Here is a 6013-nt window from a genome sequence, read left to right on the forward strand (position 1 = left end):
GCCTGGAGTAACCCACCCTTCCAGGGAGCACAGGCTGGGTGCCCTCCCCAGGGCCCCGGCAGGCCCCTCCTCTGGGTCTTGGGGCCCCCGTAAGAGCAGGAGTTGGAGAGGGTGGGCTCCTCGCCTCCACTTTCTCTGTCCTGTTAGAATTCTAAAGGGTGGGGCATTTTCTGTGTTAGGGAATGCTCCAGAAGACTTATGTGACCTCAACTTCAGCTAAATTTCTAATAGGAAAAGTTGGTAAGCTAAACAAAACCCTAAGCCCCCTAAACAACTGAAAGGGGCCCCAGAGAAACCTGAAAAGCTGAGTTCCCAGCCTCGATGGGAAGGGAGGTCCGCCACGCTTCATTACGCTCCTTCCCTTTTGCAGCTTAGATGCAACCACGGACCAGCATTAGAGGTCATGGAGATCTTAAGACTGACAGACAGACTCTTTGTGGCAATAAGATACCAAGTTATAAACAGGACCCATGCAGGCAAGGGTAAAGTCACACCTGCAAGTCATCATCTTGCTACACAGCTTCCAAGTTTTAGACAGATCCTTCCTCCTCCAACCAAATGCAAATTAAAGAATCTCTGAATCCACCGATGTCCTGTAATCCCCAGCTTTGAGATGTCCCTCCCTTTCAGCTCAAACCAATGCCGACCTTCTGTGCACGGCTGTATGCCTTTGCCTGTAACTCCTGCCTCCCTGCAATGTTAAAACCAAAGTGCGGCTGGGCGCGGTGACTCACGCCTCTCATCCCAGCACTTTGGGAGGCCGAGGCAGGTGGATCACCAGGTCAAGAGATCGAGACCATCCTGGCCAACACGGTGAAACCCTGTCTCTACTAAAAATACAAAAATTAGCCGGGCGTGGTGGCAGGCGCCTGTAGTCCCAGCTACTCAGGAGACTGAGGCAGGAGAATCTCTTGAACCCGGGAGGCGGAGGTTGCAGTGAGCCGAGATTGCACCACTGCACTCCAGCCTGGTGACACAGCGAGAATCCATCTCAAAAAATTAAAAAAAAACTGCAACCCGACCTCAGGTCCTTTCTCAGGACTCCTTGGAGCCTGTCTCCCAGGCTGTGGTTACCCTTGTTGGCTCAGAAATAACCTCTTTAAAATATTCTACGGAGTCTGGTTTTTCCATCAGCAAGTTTTACTCTAAAGTGGACATTGTTTTCCTTTCACAAAGGGCTGGGGCTTCCCAGATGATAATGAAAAAATTAAATTTAAATGTTATTTAAAATACATTTCTTCTTTCATTATGAAAGTAACAAATGGAAGAACATGTTTCCAAAGCCATCATGGTTAGTTAATTTTTAAAACCGATGAAGATAGGTTAAAAAAGTGAGCAAACATATTTTACATATATTTTTAACTTGAAAACTTATACATATTTACTCATTAATTTCTATAGTAAACTTATTGAGGTATAATTTTCATACAATTGAGAAAAGGAAAGAAATTGTGCTGAGGGATGATGCAAGTCCTTTTAAACGATCAGGCCCAGAGAGGCAGTCAAGTGAGGCGGCAGTGACTTCCCACTCCCCGCCTTGGAGCTGTGTATTCGTCTCTTGAAATGCTGGCTGTTGCCTCAGGTTAACCTAGTGCAGCAGCAGACACTGCAACTCACACCCTACGGCTTAACAATATAGAGCCAAGCAATAGATTATGTTACCTTAACATAAATCCTTGGTCAACAACTTGGAACAGCCTCTTCTTTCCCTTGAAAAACCCACCTGTAACAGCTGCTAATAGGAGGTGTATTCAGGGCAACTTGAATCTACGCTTCCGGGCAGCAGTCCTCAAGCTTCGCCCAAACTCCCTCCTTACATGAATTTTGCCTCAGGTCTTGCCTTTGAGTCCAATTCAATGTGATGTTCAGTTTTCAGTCATACAAGTTGACAAGTTGTGACCAATGTAAGCCATGCATCCACCGTCCTGGTCAAGATGCATGAGGCTTCTGTGACTCCAGAGAGGCCCTCCCACCCCTTCCTAGCCAACGCCCCAGTCCCATGCCTCCAACCCTCCCTCTGGTCGTCATCACCATCTGGCCACTTCTCCATTCATGAATATTCCCACCCCTTCCTAGCCAACGCCCCAGTCCCAGGCCTCCAACCCTCCCTCTGGTCATCATCACCATCTGGCCACTTCTCCATTCATGAATATTCCCACCCCTTCCTAGCCAAAGCCCCAGTCCCAGGCCTCCAACCCTCCCTCTTGTCGTCTTCACCATCTGGCCACTTCTCCATTCATGAATATTCCCACCCCTTCCTAGCCAACGCCCCAGTCCCAGGCCTCCAATCCTCCCTCTGGTCGTCATCACCATCTGGCCACTTCTCCATTCATGAATATTCCCACCCCTTCCTAGCCAAAGCCCCAGTCCCAGGCCTCCAACCCTCCCTCTAGTCGACATCACCATCTGGCCACTTCTGGCTCCATTCATGAATCTATATATTTCCATATAGGGACAAGCTTGTATTTAGCATTGGTCTGCTGATTGAAGTTCTTCTTCTTCTTTAGTATAAACCCCAGGCTTAACTCTCCTTCCTAGCTACCCAATTTCATATTTTTTAAAGTGGACCAAGAAGTTGGGCACATTTTAAGACAATCTAAGACCAGAATTTCTCCAAACGTTCACCACTTAGTTTTCATTTTTAAGAGTCATCTTGTCTAACCCTAACCCTAACCCAAACCCTAACCCTAACCCACACCCTAATCTTGTCTATACCTCATTTCATCCAGCCCCTATTCAAGATGGAGTCGCTCTGGTTCAAATGCCTCTGACACTAGTAAGGATCACAGGTGGCATCAACAGGTTTGGAGCAAACCTGAGTGTCTCCCGGTTGGTCATATCTCAACTGACGAAATCCACAACCAGCAGAGAGCAACCTCCTTGCCCCCTGTGCTCACTGAGTCATCCAGCCCATTTTGACCAAGATTATGTGAGTTGCTGGAGCAGAGGTTGGTTGAGGGAGCTCCCACTGTATGTAATCACAGTGTCTTGCACAAAATAAATAGAAAACACAAGAATACACTCTTATGCATGATCCTACAGCCCAGAGGCATCCACTTCCTACATTTTGCATATCGTTTTCCAGTGTCTAACAAATACTTTAATGTACTTACAGTCAACATCATTGCAGGGCTAGAGGGAACCGTAATCTACAAAACTGTCCTCAATTCTGCACCAGTTACAAGGGTAGGGGTCTCCAAGACCACCCTCAGGTTTGATAATTCGATAGAAAAACTCACTGAAAGCTGATATACTCATGGTCATGACTTAGCACAAGGGTAGGACACAGATGACTATCAACCCAGGGATAGGCGCTCAGGCCGGAGTCCAGGAAGTTCCCACCTGCAGAGGGTCCTTCCCCACAGAGCTGTGGGCAGTGTCACTTGGGGCATCCAGGTGAGATCCCCCAAGTTTAGTGTCCCAGAGCCTTTGCTGGGGCCCCATGGTTGACTGCCCATGCAGATGGAGGTCTCCAGCTCACTCGAGGGTGAGCTCATCGCAACCCCTACCTGAATCACACTTTAGGCCTCCTGGTGTGGTCCAAAGGCCCAGGCAAACCAAGACCGTCCCATGTGGCTTAGAGACCACCTCTCAGAAGCTGGGGGAAGAGGCCAGGTCTCTCTGGGCAAGGTTCAATTCTTTATTACACCGTCATACATAAAGGATTTATTTTTCTTTCCAAAAGTTGGATTGCACTACACGCTTTGCTTTGCAATCTGCTCTCAGGCTCGTGGCATGACCGTGTGCCACACGCCGCTTTGTTCACTGAGGCGGACTCAGAATTCCTGTCATCGTCCTCTGCGGCTCACCTGGCCATCCTCGGCACCTGGGTGGGAATGGAATTTGAACACTGGCGTGATTGTGGGTTGGTATCTCAGTCTGGGGTTCTAGAAGCAGACCCCAAGACGAGGATTTGTGTGGAAGCAGTGTAAATGATGTGTTCCCTGGAAAACCCCATTGTGGGAATGGGGGGTGGTACTGGGTGGGGAGGAGGCCGCACGCTGTGGGGGTCACTCCAGCTCCATCTCATGGAGGAACTGGGAGGCTGCTTGTCACTGCTCACAGGTGTGCCCTTTGGTTTGGGGGGTGCTCAGGTGCTCTATGTCTTATCTGTCATTCACTGTCTGAGGGTTATAAATTCCCAGACAGCGTAGCCCTCCAGGAGCTCAGCGAACCCCAGGGAAGAGGTTCCTGTGGCCAGAGGGCAGCCCCTGCAAGATTCAGAAGCTGGATGCTGGGACTGAGAGACCTGGGGCTCGGGGGCCTGCAAGATTCAGAAACCGGATGCTGGGACTGAGAGACCTGGGGCTTGGGGGCCTGCAAGATTCAGAAGCCGGATGCTGGGACTGAGAGACCTGGGGCTCGGGGGCATAAAAATGGTCAGTGGATACAGAGAAATGTGGGCAGAGTCCTCACGGCATCTGCTACGAATAAAGTCTGAAGGCGCCACAGCACTCAGAAGGGCCGGGTGTGATTCTCTCCTGGGTAAGTGTGTGCTCTCGGTGGGGTCAGCTGACGGAGACCGGGACAGAAGCTTAGTGGCCGCTCACCACGGTTTCGTCCCAGCCGCGTTCACCTGGGTGTCAGCTCCAGCAACCTGGGCAAGGATGGGGGAAGAGCATTCTGTCCCGTGGGTGCCGCATATGCTCAGGCCATCAGCTCTACCCCAGTGGGTGCAGGCTCCCTCCTCTGCACTGAGCACCTCGCCCCGTCGTCCTGAGCCCTCCATCGTCTCCACTTTGGGCAAAGGCCAGGGGCTGCTTGGCAGGGTCTTGAGCAATGGAAAGGGACCAGCAGGCTGATCGCTTTCCCTCCTCCCTACCTTAGACCAACTCAAGGTGCAGGGGCCCCCACGGCCTCCCTGAGACACCCTCATGAGCCATCATTGGCTGTTTTCTTTGTGATCTGTGGTAGCTCAAAATAAATGCATAAATAAATAACACATAAACAGAGCATCACTCTGAATTTGTCCCGTTTCTTCCCTATCTCCGTGCCTAACCCCACTCCTGCTTCCCTGGGCTTGCGGGCCACCCCCCATCCCCACCCTCACCCTCACCCCCACCCCTAACCCCCGACCCCCACCCCCACCACCACCCTCACCCCCACCCCTAGCCCCCGACCCCCACCCCCACCACCACCCTCACCCCCACCCCTAGCCCCCGACCCCAACCCCCACCCTCACCCTCACCCCCACCCCTAACCCCCGACCCCCACCCCCACCACCACCCTCACCCCCACCCCTAGCCCCCGACCCCCACCCCCACCACCACCCTCACCCCCACCCCTAGCCCCCGACCCCCACCCCCACCACCACCCTCACCCCCACCCCTAGCCCCCGACCCCCACCCCCACCACCACCCTCACCCCCACCCCAACCCCCGAGCCCCACCCGTTGTGCAGATCTGGCTTCTGGACTTCCTTCTGCTGTCCAGCCCACCACTGCCCAGCTCCTCAAGAAAAAGGGCTCCAGGTCTGAATCCTTCCCTCGGGGGCGGGATGTGTGGCTGGACCTGAGGTCAGAAGCGCGGCTGAGGCTCAGACGTGTGCACAGAGTAAATGTGTTGAAATACTTTACTGCACGTGTTCCCTTTATACTCTCTTTTCACACTAATTTCAGGCCTGCAGTCTTTGTGCATCTTTGCTTACAGGATTTTGCCGTATTGTAAATCAGAATTACCCTGAAGTTTACAGCTAAGCCAGACTCTTATGGAAGAAGAAGCTAGGTGTCAGAGATGGTGGGGGTGGGGGATGCAGGGAGAGGGCTTTTGGGAAGCGCTGGTCTGAAAATCTTTCCAGACACAACCATTTCTTACCTCCACCATCAGCACTCTGATGGAGCCACTGTCACCTGTGACTTCTGTACCTGTTTTGTATGGCTGCCATGCCCCTACCACCCACCTCCAGTCTACAGACAGAAAGGCACATGGATAGATAGAAGGATAGATAGATAGACAGAGACACATAGATAGATGATAAATAGATAGATGATAGATGATAGATAGATAGATAGATA

General features: G+C 51.8%; 1 long non-coding RNA gene across 1 annotated transcript; it reads right to left on the minus strand.

The window, feature by feature from the left end:
- Window positions 1–3480: 3480 nt before the first annotated feature.
- LOC117977870 (uncharacterized) lies at window positions 3481–5508 on the minus strand. The gene is made up of 3 exons (XR_008620567.2): window positions 5390–5508; window positions 4551–4597; window positions 3481–3826 (listed from the first exon to the last, which is right to left on the minus strand). It is a non-coding gene; the product is annotated as an uncharacterized LOC117977870 (long non-coding RNA).
- Window positions 5509–6013: the final 505 nt, after the last annotated feature.

This window comes from Pan paniscus, chromosome 10, assembly GCF_029289425.2.
Source record: "Pan paniscus chromosome 10, NHGRI_mPanPan1-v2.0_pri, whole genome shotgun sequence".
Classification (NCBI taxonomy): Eukaryota; Metazoa; Chordata; class Mammalia; order Primates; family Hominidae; genus Pan; species Pan paniscus.